This window comes from Macaca mulatta, chromosome 12, assembly GCF_049350105.2.
Source record: "Macaca mulatta isolate MMU2019108-1 chromosome 12, T2T-MMU8v2.0, whole genome shotgun sequence".
Taxonomy (NCBI): Eukaryota; Metazoa; Chordata; class Mammalia; order Primates; family Cercopithecidae; genus Macaca; species Macaca mulatta.
Window position 1 is genome coordinate 79,520,514 of NC_133417.1, and position 18,892 is coordinate 79,539,405.

At 40.6% G+C, this 18,892-nt stretch overlaps 1 protein-coding gene across 6 annotated transcripts in view; it reads right to left on the reverse strand.

Moving 5' to 3' along the window:
- The window catches only part of WIPF1 (WAS/WASL interacting protein family member 1), a 120,012-nt gene that overhangs the window by 70,757 nt on the left and 30,363 nt on the right, over nt 1–18,892 (reverse strand). For 3 of the 6 annotated variants that reach the window (XM_015110398.3, XM_015110396.3, XM_077957220.1), the window contains exon 1: nt 2,815–2,902. The exons of 2 other annotated variants lie outside the window; for them this stretch is intronic. The gene's annotated coding sequence lies outside the window, so the exon portion shown is untranslated. Of the gene's footprint in view, nt 1–500; nt 539–2,814; nt 2,903–18,892 lie in introns of those variants that run through there. One more of the 6 variants, XM_077957221.1, reaches the window with a different exon arrangement.

Here is an 18,892-nt window from a genome sequence, read left to right on the forward strand (position 1 = left end):
CTTTCAGAGAAATCCAGAGAGCTGGGCCTCCAGGTTTGTTCATGCCAACTCAAAACGATACCAAGGATGAGTTCAGTTGTAAAAGTTGTACTTATCAGAGTTTAACTTTCTTTTCCCCACTAGCATGAATGTTTGGTATATATCACCATTTATCCCTCTGAAACCAGGGTCACCCAGACATCTGTCTGTGGATGTCGACCCGCAGTGCCACTCTGGTATTATCTGGGATTCAGGGAGGAGAGGCCTGCCTATGTTGAGGAAAAAGAGAGATTTGTGAAGTCAGCCTCATTCATCTTCTACTTAGAGAGTTAAGGAATGTGTCCATACTGTTCCTCCCTACAAAATTCACGATTTTTTCTCCAGATTAAAGGTGACTTCACCTCTTTCCACTTTGACGTTTAAACTCAACTCAGTATTCAACTTGGCAGTCATTCCTATCTAAAAATTACACAAAAGATTAATACTCCAGGTGCTCTCTACCACCCAACAGGATCTGTTACCTTCTGCCATTCTGGGTCTCCACTCGTTCTGTCAGAACCTGGGGATCAGAGGTTTTATATAATGATGGCACTTTATAAACCATTTTTTGCATCTCAAACACAAAGGAACACAGTGCAGAGAAAGTGGAAAGATGGGGAAGGGGCTGAGAAATAGGAAAGAATAAGGACCCACAGAAGAAATACAAACAGCTTTTGGAAGGATGCATTTACAAAAATGACATCAGGCAGCTGGGTGCAGTGGCTCACGCCTATAATCCCAGCACTTTGGGAGGATGAGGCGGGTGGATCACCTGAGGTCAGGAGTTTGAGACCAGCCTGACCAACATGGTGAAACTCCATCTCTACTAAAAATACAATACTAGCCACGTGTGGTGATGCATGCCTGTAATCCCAGCTGCTTGGGAGGCTGAGGCAGGAGAATCGCTTGAACTGGGGAGGCAGGGGTTGCAGTGAGGTGAGATGGTGCCATTGCACTCCAGCCTAGGCGACAAGAGCAAAACTCTGTCTCAAAAAAAAAAAAAAAAAAAAAAAGTCATCAGGCCCATCTGGAAAGTATTCTAACAAAATAAAAAGATAAAAAGTCCCTTTCCACTCTGAGCAGCAGATTTTCAGAACATAAGACTTCTGGAACAGCAAGGCTGTACAGCCAACTAACAAAGCAAAACAAAACTGAAAGAAGAGTTCCTTTGAGGAATGTCCAGCCACTGCGAAGTTGTAAGCCTCTTCCTGGTACTCAAGGGCAGTACCAGGTACAAGAGGCCTTCCTACTGCAGTTCCCATGTGCATGTCTCTTACAAGCACTTGTGCAAAGTGCTCCAACCAGCGATAAATCTAATCTTCCCTCCATCCCCCCACACCCGTCGACAATGTGGGCTGGCTCTGTCAGAGCTAGCACAGGGTTTCTGAAAACACTAGGGCTGATATGTCTAGCTTAGAATCTTCCCTTATTCTCTGTCAGCTTCCTCTCCATTTTCTTGCACAACTTGGTAGTAAAATGTGAAAAAAATGTGGCAATTGGAAGACAGAATCAACCATGATTTTTCTCTTTCATCGCTGTTCTAGTTATTTGGCATTACTGGAATATAAACAAGTGAGTCCAGGAGCCCCTCACTCCTTCGTTGTTTATCATACAGATACATTTTACAACACTTTGGGCTGGAATGAAGACATGAAACAGGAAGTTCCTGATCTTGCTGTCCTCTCCTCCTTATCCTCCCTGTCTCAGTTAACACATTAACACAATCAAAGAAGCCGTCTAGTATGTTTCCCAAAAACACCCAGAAAGAGCTCCGCAGCCTCTCTGGCTAACCCGTCCTAGAGCCGCACAGCAGTCCAATAATGTAGGAACCTCCTTTTCTTAACTCGGATTTGAGACGTTTTCTTTTTCCACATACAGGTCTGAAAGCAGCAGGCCACTGCGTAATGAAACTATCCCTCACTGGCCTCAGGAGGAATAATCTTGGGCCCTTTCTGTTTCTGGACTGCTGCTTCCCAACCCACTAGCCATCTTTCTGGCTCTTTTGCAGACTCTTCTCTAGGAAGCACAAGGCTGAAGACATAAAGCTCTCGCAACCATCACACCTCACGGCCTCTTCAGGGCCTGCTTAGCTTTTGCTCTGGGCTGTGCCTGCTTCTTAAACTCTGGTGCCGGGCAAAGGATTTCCTCGTCTCATGTTTAAGCTGTCCCTACTGCTGCTTCTCTACTCCTGTTTTGTGTTAGTAAAAGAAGGAAGGAAAGAAAAGGGGGAAGGAGGACAGTAGAAAAAATAAAAAAAGGAAACTTAAGAGTTTATAATGACATGAGATATTATATTAACATTAAATACAAGCCAAAAGATGAGTTTTATGAGATGAAAATTCCACAAAACAACAAACTTTTGCATATAACCTTGCAAGCACGTTTTTATGCACAGTTTTTCTGTATTTTCTAACACCCTTTGAATGCACCACACGTCTGCAAACACAGGCTGATCTGTCCCATTGCACATTTACACTAACAGGTAAAAATGACAAGAGGCCTAGCTGAATTCCACGAAATAAGTTATTTAAAGAACATCTGAAGTTTTGTTCTTTCAGAAGCAGAGAAGTTCTAAAACACGGAAGCAAGAGATTCTGAGAATTTCATTTTCACCATAATGGCTCAATGTTTGTTCCTCTAACAATGTGCAGTTAACAGCTGTGCGCTGGCTCTTACATTCAAAGCCAAAAAGCAAGTTCTTCACATTAGAGAAATCATTAAAGACAGTTCAAGGAAAGAGAATTAGGTATTTTAGAGTGGCTATGAAAAGTTTTCCAGGGGGGAAAAAGCACTAACCTGTGTTGTTTTAATCTGCTGAAAACAACCAAGTTCTCAAGTTCCCCTTCTGTCTTCTAGCCAGTTTCCTGTAAATGTTGCATGTGACATTATACTTCCTCACTGCACCTTCTTTGACTCGCCTCCCTAACTGGTCAGAGGCATGTGATAAGATCAATTTGCTGCTTGCTTCACATGGGGGTAACCCTGTGTCTGCGGAAATGATTGTCTCCCCCAGCTTGTTTTGAGTGTTCCCAGGACACAGGTAAAGAGGAGATAAGCCAGGGGGAAGTCATGCCTGGACTCCAGGCACTCCTGACTCCAGAGGAAAGTGAAGGGGGAAGGGAGAGATAGTCTTGAGCCCCAGGGCTCAAGGGCTCTTGAGGCTGGAGTTGAGCAGCTGAGAAGGGGCAGAGCGCTCACAGAGGAGCCTGGGGCTTGGGTGCTCTGCTGTCATTAGGTCAGCCCATGGGAATGCCACCCTCAGGGCAGCTGAGGAAGGGCCCTTGATGGTGCTGCACCCAGGATGTCCCCACACTCCTCTCTGGAGGGCACCACCATCAAGGGAGCACACTCAGGCCTTGGTTCATATTTCTGGATCCTGCATCAACCATGGCTACACACCCTGAATTTCCTGGGACTCTCTCAAGTTCACATGTGGTCATGCTGTCAGACAGTGTGCCCCAACTGTTGGTTCAGAAAACAAAACCAATGTATTCTCAGCCTTCCAGGGCTAAATAACTGGGAGACATTTCCCTCTTGCTGACCTCCAAAATACACCAGCCTTTTGGTTTCCCTTGAAAGAGCGGGGTATCATCTTCCTCCGGAATGGAGCTGGGTTCCTGGCAGTGTGTGAGTCCTGGCCATGGGGGCTCTGATGTTGGCCTGACAAGAGCACCAGGAGAGTGCCAGCTGTGACCCTCTCTGCCCTGTACAGCTGGAGAGGCTGGAGGAGAGCTGGCGCAGGGACTAAGCAACAAGCCCAAGGGCACCATTTCTTGTTCTGCTCACTGGTGCCTTCTGTTTCTTTTTGTGATTCCCCTAGCCATCAGGAGGGTCCAAACATACTGGAATTTGTGGATATAGGAAGTTGTGTGTGGCAGTCAAATGATCTCCTGGACCAAGGGGAATATTCCACAATTTGTAAGACTTGACTGCAAAAACCCCAAAGTTGTTTCTATTTGGCTACCTTGGCATGATTGTTTTTTAAAAAATGTTTTTAAAGGGATCTTTTTTGTTTTTTAGAAAGGTAACTGTAGACATACTCCAAGTCTTGAAAATATTACCCTACAATTCCCTGATGAAGTTTTCCATGGGAGAATACTGAGTAAGGAAACCAGTCCTGGGACTCAGAACTGTGGACAACAGTAAAACCCTGAAGTCTCACCACATGATTGCACTTCTGGCTTTGAAAACACACATATCTGTTTTTACCATTTTGACAGCTGATGGCTGGTTTTCTGATTGAATTGACATTTAGATTAGACAATTGAGTCAAAATGGCTGTCCGAGCTATAGACATGGCATTAGCTTTAAAACAGGAATAATGGTAAAATTTTGCCATCTTGGAGTCAGAAATTGCAAGAACTTTGGAAAAACAAAATACTACATAGATGAAAAATGATGATGACTCAATTTGAATGTATTTAGAAGTCTCACATTCTGGGTTAAGCTGCCAGTTCCATTTTTCAACTAAGCAGCCGCATATGTTCTGCTTAAGCCGTGTTCTGTGTGGAATTTTTAAAGGCCTTAATAAAATGCTTTATAATTTTCCATTAAAATCCCTAACCTGGCTTTCTGTCCATGTTTTTTTTTTTTTTTTTTCCTGGTTAGGCATTTAAAATTTTTAATACACTTTATATTTCAGAACAGTTACAGATTTATAGAAAAACTGAGAAGACAGTACAGAGTTCCCATATATCCTACGCCCAGTCTCCCGTATTATTAACTTCTTAAATTTAGTATGATACCTAAGTACCAATTAATAAACCAATAGTGATACATAATTATTAACTAAAGTCCACGGTTTATTCAGATATCCTTAGTTCTTACCTACTGTCCTTTATCTGTTCCAGGATCCCATCCAGGACTCCACATTACATTTAGTCATCGTGTCTTCTTATGCTCCACTTTTCAGGCTTTCCTTGTTTTTGACAACCATCACAGTTTTGAGAAATACTGCTCTGGTATTTTGTAGAATGTGCCACAATTGCGATTTGTTTTTTCTCTTGATAAGACTGGGGCTATGGGTTATTTGGAGGAGGTAAAGTGTCATTTTAGTCACATCGCATCAGTTATATGTACTATCCACATGATTTAATACTGCTGGTGTTGGCCTTGATCACCTGGCTGAGGCAGTGCATGTCGGGTTTCTCCACTGTAAAGTTGCTCGTTGCTTCTCCCCACCTTTCCATATCATACTCTTTGGAAGAAAGTCCTTCGGGGTAGAGTGTCTATATAAATTATTTGGGATCCTTCTGCATGGAAGATTTGTCTCTTATACACATTTATTAATGTATTCAATCATTTATTTATACCAGTACGGCTGCACAGGTATTTATTTTATGCTTTGCATTTTAATTCAACAGTACTTTATTCTGTTGCTCAAACTGTTCCAGCTTTGGCCACTGGGAGCTCTAACCATTGGTTTCTGTGCTCCTTTGACATACTCCTATCAATATTTTTTTCTGTTTTGTTTTTAAGTACTTCCTCACTTTCCAGCACTACAAGATGCTCCAGGCTCACCGTGTACAGTACCTCCCTAACTGTTCATGATTTTGGTTTCTTTTTTTGTTTTGTTTTGATAAAAGAATACAAAAATAAACTGATGGGCCTGAAAAAACATGTCTTCAATTTTAATTAGTTCTGCTCATGTGTACTAATAAAAAATTTTGTTTAATTACTTTCATAAAATTAGTCCTACCTGGCCGTGTCTACCAGCTGCAAAACACCATAATACCAAGTGAGTGGAATTCTGCACTGGCTTAATCCCAAGATACATGGCTGTGCTGGTACTGTTTTTTCCCCACATATTTTAACATTCCTGGAATCGAAGTGTGCGTTTAATGTCATGTCTTTTTTTCCTCCTTACCTGTTATTAATTGATGTTACACCTTATAGTTGATGGTGTTCTGAGAATGGAGGAAATAGATCAGTCAATTACTTTTTGTTTGGACTAAGATATATAATTTATTTTCACTGAGTTTTTTCCCACTGAACAAATATTTTGACTAAAGTAGTTTGATGTATAGCATGTGGAGACATTAAAAAATTCCAAGGTACATTCTACTACAAACACATTCTAACTTTACCTCAAGCTACAAATTCTCATCAAGTCCTAAATATAGATAAAATACAGATATTGATATAAATTAAAACGGGGGAGTCTATTTAATTTCATTTTTAAAATTGACATTGTAACTGTACATATTTATGGAGTATAATATGATACTTTGATACATATGTATATTGTATAATGATCCAATCAGGGTAGTTAGCATATCCATTAACTCATGCATTTATCATTTATTTATGATGAGAATATTCAAACACCTCTCTCCTGGCTATTTTATAAAATACAATATTTTACCATTAACCATAGTCTCCCTACTGTGCAAGAGTGCACCAGAATTCACTCCTCCTATCTAATTGTAACTTTGTACCTGTTGACCCCATCTTCCCCTCCCTCCCCAGTCTCTGGTAACCATCTGTTCTATTCTCTGCTTCTGTGATATCAACTTTTTTTTTTTTTTTAAGATTCCATATATGGGTGAGAGCATGTGGTATTTGTCTTTCTGTGTCTGGCTTATTTCACTTAATATGATGTCTTCAGGTTCATCCATGTTGTCACAAATGACAGGACTTTATTCATTTTTATGCCTGCATGTATATATACACCACGTTTTATTTGTTGGACATATCCAACTGCATGTACTAGAATAAAAACAGACACATAGACCAATGGAACAGAATAGAGCCCAGAAATAAATTCATGCACTTACACTCAACTGCCATTCAACAAAAGTGCCAAGAACACATACTGGGAAAGAGAAACTCTCTTCAATAAATGGTGCTGGGAACATTGGATATCCATATGCAGAAGGAAGAAGGAAGGTGTTCAATTCTTTTCTGGGTTTACTGACTCCTTTTGTGTTTATTACTTTTCCAAGATCTCATGAGTCCATTATCATGCCTGAGCAACCTAATATTGATGCTGAGGGGTTGCGAGATGGAGTTTCAGTATGGCTGATGAGGAGCAAATGTGCTGACTGGTCAGCAGGCAGATCCAAAGCTCTCCTTGCTTCTGTTTTCCTACTGAGACAGACAAGTAAGTGCACAGTGGTAGGACTGGCCAGGAGTCCCCTCGCTGTGGCCAGGATTTTCTCTCCAGCTAATGAACCACTGTTATTTTGGGAGCATGATGTTTTATAGATTTTTTTTTCTTTTAAAGGACAGAGACTAATTCAACCATTTCCCACTGGCATATCTTACAAATGGTCACAGACAAAATGCCCAATCTTTTCATCCAGGAAGGCAGAACTTGGCTACTCTAAATACTATTTACTGTCCCACTCCTGTATAAAGTGTACCAAAAACTGATAGTGCCTTAATCATCTCACCAGTACCCAGAAAGGACTGGAAGAAATGCTGCACTGACTTTTTTCAGCAACCATTTACCAAGCCTGTATCCCATGCTTTGACATTGAGCTAAGTGCTTTATATACATATTTTCATTTAACTCTCATTATAATCTTGTGAGGTAGGTATTGTGATCTCCCCTTTACAGACAGAGTAATCAAGCTTTATGTGGTTAACTAACCTCTCCGGGGTCTCTTGATAAGTCTGAAGCCAACATACAGGTTCAGTTCTATCTGTGCAGAGACTCAGAGCCTAACTGCTACTCTTTGCTATAGAGAGATTTACCATGCTATAGATAGAATACTAACTGCTATACTCATAAATGACCACTTTATTGAATACAGTCCTATTCTCTATTTTCTGCACATGCCTTTCACCTCAACCAAACCTAAGATGCAAGGAGGGCAAGGATAGTGTCTAATACCCCGTTATCTCAGCTTTCCATTCTCACTGCAGCAGCTCTCCTGGGGACCCTGCATTCTTGCTTTACTGTCAACTCTAATTTTCTTCTGCTTTATCTTCATTATTTCCCTCCTTCACTTTTTATTTTTTTGAGATGGAGTCTTGCTCTGTCGTCCAGGCTGGAGTGCAGTGGTGCCATCTCGGCTCACTGCAAGCTCCGTCTTCTGGGTTCACGCCATTCTCCTGCCTCAGCCTCCCGAGTAGCTGGGACTACAGGCACCCACCACCACGCCCGGCTAATTTTTTGTATTTTTAGTAGAGACAGGGTTTCACTGTGTTAGCCAGGATGGTCTCGATCTCCTGACCTCGTGATCTGCCCATCTCGGCCTCCCAAAGTACTGGGATTACAGGCGTGAACCACCGTGCCCGGCCTTTTTGTTGTTGTTGTTGTTGAGACTGGGTCTCCCTCTGTCACCCAGGCTGGAGTGCAGAAACATGATCATATCTTGTGGAAACCTTGAACTCCTGCCCTCAAATAATCCTCCTACCTCAGCCTCCCAAAGCACTGGGATTATAGGTGTGAGCCACTGCACCTGGCACCTCCTCCACGTTTATTATTTCCTTCTTCTCACTTTGTTTTGCTTTATTTTATTTTACTAGCTTCTTAAGTCACCATCTTATTTTTTCCAGTCCTTTTAAATAAAAGCCTTAGCTTTAATTAAGTGTATTTTTAGTCCTATTCCACACATTTTGATGCATTATATTCTCATTGTTAATTTTTAAATAGTCCATAGTTTTAGTATTGGTTTTCTTGACCCAAGGATTATTTAGAAGGATCATATCTTAATTTCTAAGTGATTAGATGGAGGTGGGAGCAGTAACCATCTTGTGTTAATTTTCAAGGCTACTATACTATTATATGTGGCCAATACACGTCTATTTTTTGTTAACTGAACATCTTCTTTGTAGTTGAGTATTTAATCAATTTTTGTAAATGCTCCATGGTCTTTTAAAAAAATTGTGTGGATGTTCTAGTTGTTGGGTTAAGTCAATAATGATAATGATGCTATTCAAACATTCTGTTCCTATTTATTTTGTCTACTTGATGAAATACTGAAAACATTTTGTTAGTCTCCCACGATCATGATGAAAAACTTCATTTGTATTTTAAACTTTTTTATTTTATTTTATTTTATTTTATTTATATGTATTTTGTGTGTGTGACACACAGTCTCACTCCATTACCTAAGGTGGAACGCAGTGGTGCAATCTCAGCTCACTGCAACCTCCGCCTCCTGGGTTCAGGCGATTCTTGAGCCTCAGCCTCCCAAGTAGCTGGAATTAAAGGCACGCAACACCAAGCCTGGCTAATTTTTGTATTTTTAGTAGAGTCGGGTTTTGCATGTTGGCTATGCTGGTCTCGAACTTCTGACCTCAAGTGATCCACCCACCTTGGCCTCCCAAAATGCTGGGATTACAGGCGTGAGCCATCATGCCTGGCCTGTATTTTTATTTGTATTTTTAACAGATTTTTCAGTGCTAGGATACTCAGTGCATAAAGGTTCATTAATGTTAAATCCTCTTGTTGGATTTGTATTTCTTATTCTATGTCTCATTTAGTATTTTTTTTTACATTCTATCCTACATTTATAAATATTAACATTACTGTCCTGATTTTTGTTTTGTTAGCATTCACTAATCTATCCCCTCTTTTCATCCTTTCTGTGTTATTTTGCTATACATATGGCTCCTAAATACGGTATATAGCTAGATTATTTTTTTAAATAATCTGAGAGTTACTGATTTTTATTAGAATTTAACCTAGTCACATTTATTTTTGTTTACCTTATTCCTCCAATTTTATCATGTGTTTGGTTATATTATTTTCTTCCGGTCTTTCCCCTCTTTTCTTGACTTCTTCTGACTGATCATGCTCTTAATTAGTATAGTACCCTCCACCCCAGCTGTGTATGTGTTTTAATATGTAATGGTTTAGAAATCCTATTTAATACTTTTTTAAAGAGATCAAATACATGTGATCCTTCTTCATAAACATCAGAGAACTACACAGTAGGACTCTATTAATAGGTAAAGTCATTCTGTTGTTTGGGGAAATGTAGTGGTAGGTTCATGTTAATAACAATAATTATATAAGGGCGTTTAATATTACATAGGCATCAGAAATCTTTCTAAAAGGGTACGCTGTCAGGTATCCATATACACTCCCCACCCCCTCCCTATATGGAGGACTAGCTACAGCTTTCACAAATAATGTGGGTAAGTGTGGGGTAGAGGCAGCAAGAAACCCACTGGCTGTGACGTAACCAAAAACATCCTGGGGACTGTTTCAGAAAATTTTGGACTCTGAGACATGCAGGCAATCTGTGGATCTACAGAGGTATCTGTAGAAGACAGCCTGTCAGGGTGGGTTTCCTACCACCTCATTTCCGGTCACTAAAAGCCATCATAACTAAGGAATCTGTTCTAGATTAGGTGATGTCACAAAAAATGTAAACATTATTGCTAAAGAGTTGAGGAACTCAATTGAGAAAATAATGTTGCTAGACCTGAGTTGCTAGCCTCAGAATGGCTAGAATTCTGAGTTTCCTAATGTCTAATTCAGAAGGCACAGTAATAAATGAGAATTCACAATCTTTTTTTCTCCTCTTTTAAAAAATGAAGTAGTTTTCAATTTTTAAAGCTTTGATATCGCTGGAAGGGCATGAGGGAAATAGGGAAATTTTGGCCATAAAATACAAGTATTGTTTGTGTGGTTTTTTATATGTGTATGTGTTTGAATGAAAGTTAACATTAAAATTCCTTATTTGATTTTTCATAGAGAAGCCTAGAGTAGAGAGGGGAAGGAATAGAGATAAAGGTATAGCAAGTAAGACCTGTCAATCACTCGATTTACTGAAATGAAATCTTGGTTTGGACCACGAGAAAATGTGGTAAAATACCTTAAAAGAGTGTTTCTGTTTAACAGTACATTTTTAAAGAAATCAATTTAGCCTAAACAACCCTTTGAGTTAACTATTATATGTAATCATCATTATATTACAAATGGGGAGATTAAGGTTCCAAGAATCGAAGAGATTTGCTCAAGTAAGTAAACAAGTGATATAACTGGAATTTGAACCCGTTTCTGACTATAAGTCAAGTGTCATTTCCAGTACATACCATAACTGCCTTCTTGTTGTCCTATCTCTGAGAAAAATTTAAACCCATGCACACCACATGTGAGTTGTGCAGCAGGTAATTGTGGCAAGGCATGGTCTGTGCTTTACAATGTACGTCAAATGGTCTAGCCAGACCCCAGGGCAATTGTTTCTAAAATGACCCTGGGGGATTTTTGGAGTATTATGTCATGCGAAGCCTCTCCTCATTAACAATCATGCAAAAAGCCAGCAAACACTGTTTCTGACCCTTGGAACAGCTAAAGGAAGTTGAAGTTGAAAGAAAGTTCTCTTGCTGGTAGACTATACACTGGTACATTGTTCATACCGTTGTGATGTGATTCTTCTAGGTCACAGTTTTCTCATCTATAATATGGAGATAACTTTAGAATTATTCAATGTGTATTCAATGTGAGTATTAAAAGTGATGCTGCAAAGAGTTTAGCCACTGCAGTGCATAAACAGTGGGTACTGTTACTATTGTAGGTAGAAAATTTTATTCTCCGGAAATCTATATTGGAATTTCCCACAAGAAAGACAACCAGAGTCAAACAAATAACTTTTTTTCTTTCTTTTTTTTTTTTTTTTGAGATGGAGTCTCATTCTGTCGCCCAGGCTGGAGTGCAATGGTGCTATCTCGGCTCATTGCAACCTCCATCTCCCAGGCTCAAGCAATCCTCCCACCTCAGCCTCCTGAGTAGCTGGGACCACAGGCGCCCACCACGGTACCCAGCTAATTTTTTGTATTTTTAGTAGAGACGGGGTTTTGTCATGTTGCCCAGGCGGGTCTTGAACTCCTGGGCTCAAGCAGTCTGCCCACCTCGGCCTCCCAAAGTGCTGAAACTACAGGCGTGAGCCACCACACCGAGCCATGAACTTTATTTCTGAGGGTGTTTTGCATGTAGGAAATAAAGGATATTCAGGAATCAAATGGAACAAAGCTGCAGATTATCCCAGAGAGGTACAGTGTAGTCAGAAAGCAGGATTGGAAATCCATTAAGGGTACTTTGAGCCTGGAGTACATACTTTCCTAAATTTGGTAAAGCACATACTTTCTTAAATTTGGAAGAGTGAGAATATTTGTGTCTGATCAAAAATAAGGAGGAAAGCTGAGGCGGGAGGATTGCTTGAAACCAGGAGTTCAGACTGGCCTGGGCAACATAGCAACATGTTGTCTCCAAAACATTTCTTTAATAAATTAGCCGTACACAGTAGCACACACTTGTAGTCCTAGCTATCTGGGAGGCTGAGGCTGGACCCTTCAGGCCAGGAGTCCGAGGCTGCAGTGAGCTATGATTGCACCACTGCACTCCAGCCTGGGTGACAGAGTGAGACACTGTCTTTTTTTTTTTTTTTTTTTTTTTTTTGAGACTGAGTCTCGCTCTGTCACCTAGGCTGGAATACAATGGCGCGATCTCAGCTCATGGCAACCTCGGCCTCCCGTATCAAGTGATTCTCCTGCTTCAGCCTCCTGAGTAGCTGGGATTACAGGCGAGCACTACCACGCCCAGCTAATTTTTGTATTTTTAGTAGAGACGGGGTTTCACCATGTTGGTCAGACTGGTCTCAAACTCCTGACCTCATTATCCACCCGCCTTGGCCTCCCAAAATGGACCCCATCTAAAAAAAAACACAAAAAAGGCAGGAAAACAGCATGTGAATTACATCTCCAAAATTAAAAAAAAAAATGAGGAAAGCCTTATGGCTAATGAGAAAATATGTAGATAAGAGAGATAAAGAGAGGTTTCAGCAGAAGCCATGAAGGTAGGTAGAGGAAAAGGTGGCTACAAAGAATTTTGGAGAAACTGTTTATGTAGCATAAAGCATAAAACCCTTAAGCCATGCCTTTCAGAAAAACCTAAAGAGATAGGTTATTCTTCAATACTTCTGGGATTGGGATATGTTTTGTTTGAAAGAGACTCCAGGCAGAATCTGGTCCAGGCAGAATCTGGACCATGTGGGGTCTCAGGATTCATTCAGGTTACAATTAGAGGGTGGGTTACATCCAGCTAAGCAACATCAAATCTAACCATGTGTTAGTCACATTGTTTCTGGATTATGATTCGGATTTTGAAATGGCCGCAGACAGGCTGACTTACATGATTCTGTGAAGGAAGCAGACTTACAAAACAGAAACCTCTCTCGAGATTTTATTAATTAGTGACAGTCCTAATGAATGGGGAACATTATATGTTGTATAGCAATATCTATTATTTTCTTTGCCTTCAATCAACTTCCAGAAATAAGGTTGGTGCTCTGGGTGGTGCCTAAAGTAGAACAAGGGTGCTATTTACTAAATTACTATCGCATACTTCTTAATGATATAAGCAAGGTAACATAATATCCACCAATTAACTTCCAAAGACAAATCTGCATACAGAAATGATGAGCCATCTCTGTGTCTTAATAACATAAGTGTGTTTACTGAAATATGTCTCCTGAACATTTTGTGTAAACTGCATTTTAACCTTTGGTGTACTGTGGAGCATTAATAACACTGACGTAAGTGGAGGGAGAATAGGAGTTAATGGAATATTGCAGTGAGTTGATAATGGTTTTTAATAAACTACTTCTTTTATTATTGACAAATTAGCAACATGAACCGTAATATTCATCAAAGCATGCTGAGATTTCTAGTAACTAGGTTTTATAGGCATGAAACTCTCCCAAAGCAACAAAGAATATACAGGGGGAAAATAGGTTGTGACCAAGTCCAGTGTGCTATGGAATGTACAATTAGATGCAAGAATTTGGCTTTTAAAAAATGCATCTAGCCTGATTAAAAACAAGGAGTTAGGGTTATAAAAACAAAAACAAACAAAGCAAAGCAAACCCTCCCCCCTTGTCATTAATGACAAACTGCCTTGGGCTATCCAAATTATTAAAAATGAATTTGGTTAGGAATTCCCAACCAATGTCAAGATTACATTTCACATTTGTGCAGCTTGCATAACAGGCACATTTAACTTACATAAATCCAACTTTTAATGCTTGAGGGAGAAGGAGAAAGAAAGTAATTTAAACAGTGATGGCCATTTCCCCCACCACTCCTCACAGTGACTGTGTCCCAGAGTATCCTGAGATGACAGACATGAATCTGCAGGTTCTTCTTCAAGACTCTCAGTGTCATCATCAGGCCATACTAGGGGTGATTCCAGCCTTTAAAAATACATGTGTTTCACATACTGAGCTCATAAATGGCAGCTAACTACTTCATCTGTCTATTGGGTACACACACATATACATTTCCTGTGTTTTATTATGTTTGAGACAACTTTAAAACCTTTCTGGCTGGGGAGAGATTGCTCCTTCTGGGGCTAGTCAACTCTCAGAAATAACAAGGGCTCAGTCAGGAAAATGCTTTTGATATGCAAACTAATCAATCCAGAGTCAGCTCTCCCCTATCTGGCCCATATACCCCAGGAGACAATATTCCTCTGCCTTGGTAATCCCAGGGCTAGGTGTCATCCCTATAGTTTAGAGCCTGCTGAAGTTATTCAAACTAGCCAACCTTAAACTGTTTTCATCCTGCCCTGCCTTGCCTTTCCCAAGGAAACCCCAATAAAAGCTCTGGCCTAAATGTTCCCCTTGTTCCCATTTTTTGTCTCCTGACCACCCTGGTGTCTTTCCCATGTGGCCCTACGTGATGTGCTGTGCCTTTATATGTAGGACTCGTAAGTACAATAAAAGTTGTTTTCCTGAGCCTCTCCTGTGTCTTTTCCCAGGGCTACTCCTGACTGACCATCACAAAAAAGAATATAGAACTATCTGAAAGTCAACCAAGGAAATAGTAATCAAGAATAATTCTGTATAGATGTAATTTCTACTTTATGCATGACTGTAAACCTTAACTTCACTGAACTAGATGAAGTAAGACTTTATCTCCACATGGTTCCTCCAGTCCTGACAATAACAGACCAGAACCTGTGCTGTTGCAGTGATCTTAAGGCTAAGTAAGTTCTAAATCATCCTTCTTTCTGAGTAGCCCTTCCAATGTGTCAGTCCTCCTTATGCCAAACTGATGAAGTAAAGGTGAGTATTTGGGGTTTTGTTAGCACTTATGGCAGTGAGCACCTCAGAAAGAGGTGTTCTGTCCCTTGGCCTTGGTTCAGGGGACCTCCTCCTCCTAGACCCTCCCAGGTAGAGCTGTGCCCCCTTACTCTACCACTGTGCCAGTATGGTCCACTAGACATCCTCCTCTACATGTCTGTCTCATTCTGGGTGGGGAAAATGGTCTGGCACCTTGCAGGTGTTTCCTGAATGAATGAAAGATGACTGCCTCCCAGCAACTGAGAACAGAGGAATCCCTCATTCTCAAAATCTGCAGTTTAGTTCACCAGTTTTATAAATGATCAGTTCACTCTGTGTACACACAACATGTAAGAGCTTCAAAATTTTAAAATGCTGATTCAGTCTAAATTAACCTGTTTGGTAATTTACAGTTATAAGGCAAACACTGGGATATGAAGCCACCTTTGTTACTCCTCCTATAAGCTCCTGTATATGGAGTTGTTTCCTGGACCTTCTACTTTCACTGAATCTTAAGACCATCCTGACTGTTCCTCTTCATGATGATGGACTCTCTTTAGCTTTTCAGTTTTCTTTTTAGTATTAAACAGTACATCTCCGACAATATTTTAAACAGAAAAACAGGTATCTAAACAAGATAGAAAGTATTTGACAAACAGAAAGCATCCCATCTATATTTCTTCATCCCTATGCTACGGACCCTTGCTCTGATTCAATGTGCACATGAGCTCTTTCAGAAGGCTGGGCAGTGAGGAATGCCCAGGCAGGTGCCTGCCATGAGAACCTGCATGTGATCACTGCATAGCTTGGATGAGACCAATACCATGGTGAACTTATGTCTACAGAGACAGCCCTAAAGACTGGCATCACATGTGCTGTGGATTTGCCACCCCTAATCTAGGAACACAACTTTTGATTCACAGGGAATTGGCTTCCACATTGCTTGTTGGGCTTTTAAACCAGTGAACGGAAAGAATAAAAAGTTTTCTCCATGCAACTTCTCGGAAGAGATCTGCCCTGTGATCTGCAATGTCCTGACGTTCAAACTTCTAACTCAATCATCTGTGGAGACCGTTCAACTGATTCCAAGTGGAAGTACTAAGACTGTCATTTCAGGTCAGCTGCTTCTTAAGCACCAGCTACCTAAGACCCCAAGAGTCTCATCTTCCTGTATATGCTCAGACTACTTTGCAAATGCTCTTTGTAGCACAAACTACTAGCATTATCCATCAACCTAAGATAATTATTACCTTAAGTATTTACATGAATCAACACTATTATCTTTTTTTAAAAAAAAAAAGTACTTTTTAATGCACTAATTCATCATCACTGAGAAAAGTTGTTTCTGCTTCAGAATGATAACACTGAGTTACCACTACATGAAAAACAATAGTAACATACCTTTTCAAGCACGATATAAAATTGCAGCAGAGCTTGGTTTTGTTGCCTTTCACTCTGGGTCCCAGTTCAATAAATATCTGTTAACTGATCAGCGAACTCCCCAGTGTTTATCTTGTATGGAAAAAAACTAGCAGTAATAGAGCACACTTTGATGCAACCAAGTGGTTCTCACAATCAAGATCTTACAAACACAATGATGTGTTATATGGTAACGACCCAAGCTATAAAGCCAAACAACTTTGTTGGATGAGTGCTCCAGTTATCTATTGCTGCATAACCAAATGACCCCAAAACTCAGCTAGATAAAACCACTACCATTTCATTATCCTCATGGATTCCTGGCTCAGGAATTCTGAAATGGCACAGTGGAGACTGCTATTCTCTGTTCCATAACATCTGTGGTCTTAGCTGGGATCACTTGATGAACTGGGGGCTAGAACACTGGGGCTGAATAATCCACTTCCAAGAAGGCTTCTTATGTATATGCCTGGTATAAGGCTAGGAAGGATAAGGGATAGACTCAACCAAGACTGTCATCCAGAGCATTTACATGAAGCCTTTATGGCATGTAGCTGAACTTCTTACGTGGTGGCTCAAGTCTTAAAATGCAAGTGTTTCCAATGAACAAGGCAGAAGTATGGCTTTTTACATCTTAGCCTTGGAAGTGACACAGGGTCATCTCTGCCATACTCCATTGGTCAAAGTAGTCACAACCTCTCCCCCATCAGATTCAACGGGAAGGGCCACAGGCCCACCTCTCATTGTGAGGAGAGTCAACGTATTTACAATCATGTTTTAAAATACCTACAGTAAATCTTCAGCCTCTTGTTGTCTGGTGCACTAACATTTTGAACTTGAAATTTTTAATGATAAGCCTGTGTGCTTACAGAATATGAGCCATTAAGTGTCTGCGATTATATTTCCAGAAAATCAGCTTCTGAATTGTGGGAGGCCACAGTCCCAGGCAATATAATGCCTACATGGGCGTTACATAAATATTAATTTGGAATAACAACAAAGGATACAACTGGTGGAAAATCTGTTGTCTATCTTTGGCCAAACTTTAGTTTTTTCCTTTGGTGATTTTTCCCATCTCCATTAAGGCTATATAGCAATCAGATGCCCGAGGTTAAATTAAAGCATTTAAGGAGCTAGGAACCTTAGGCGGAAATAATTTAAATTTATAGAGCTAACCATTAGGCTTGAGGTGGCAAACTCAAACTCCTACCACAACCAGGCTGGTAGAGGAGTAAGTGTGGCTGGGGTAAGTTAGTGGAAGTACTGGGGACTGAAGTTCACTGGAAACACATGACTTTGCCTTAAGGTATGTAAATTCCATTAAAAAAAAAAACAAAACTTCATTTTCCAAAACTGGCCTTTGAATCACAGCTTATGATCCTTAATTTAGATTAGGTGGTGGGTATTTCCTAGATTTATGGTTCTTTGCCCTGCTTCTATTGGTCTGTTTTCCACTCCTCTATGAGATTGGTCTGTTTTCCACATCTCTAAGAGAAAATAAAATTCAATATATAATTCTGCAGCTAATAACAAACATATAATGAGAATGTACTATGTCCAAGTGTTGAGCTAAGTATTTTATTTAATGACCAGTAGTCCTTTGGGGTGGGTATTACTGGGTCCATTTTAGAAATAAGGAAACTGGGCTTCAGGAAGGTTAAATTAACCTGAAAAAGGTCCTAAAGCTAGTAAGTGGCAGAGATTAGGTTCATACTGAGCTATGTTTGCCCCCAGCACCTATGCTGTTAACCACTCCATGTTAGAATACGGTGCTTTGGATGAATGTGGCTCCCCTAAGGTGAGTGGCCAACAAGCAGGGGGCCTATCTTTGCTGACACTTCTTCGGGTGTAACCCACCCAGCTACTCTAATTTTGGGATAGAAATGGAGTTTACCTGCGTCAGTGAATATACGGGGATAGTACCTTTTACCTAGGAATCCTGTCCTGGAAGTCTAAGACTGCATAAGAAACAGAGTTCAGACCGGGCGCAGTGGCTCATGCCTGTAATCCCAGCACTTTGGGAGGCCAGGGCGGGCGGATCACGAGGTCAGGAGATTGAGACACCATCCTGGCCAACACGGTGAAACCCCCATCTCTACTAAAAATACTAAAAAAAAAAAAAAATTAGCCGGCTGTGGTGGCGTGTGCCTGTAGTCCCACCTATTCAGGAGGCTGAGGCAGAAGAATGGCGTGAACCCGGGAGGCGGAGCTTGCAGTGAGCCAAGATCGCGCTACTGCACTCCAGCCTGGGCAACACAGCAAGACTACATCTCAAAAAAAAAAAAAAAAAAAAGAAAGAAAGAAAGAAAAAAAAGAAAGAAAGAAAGAAAAAAAAGAAACAGAGTTCACCGTACTTCTGACCCCTGACAAAGTTTCTCTGGATACCTGAAAGTTCAGGTCTCAGTCCTCTAGAAGATGGGCAGTGCTTTGCCATT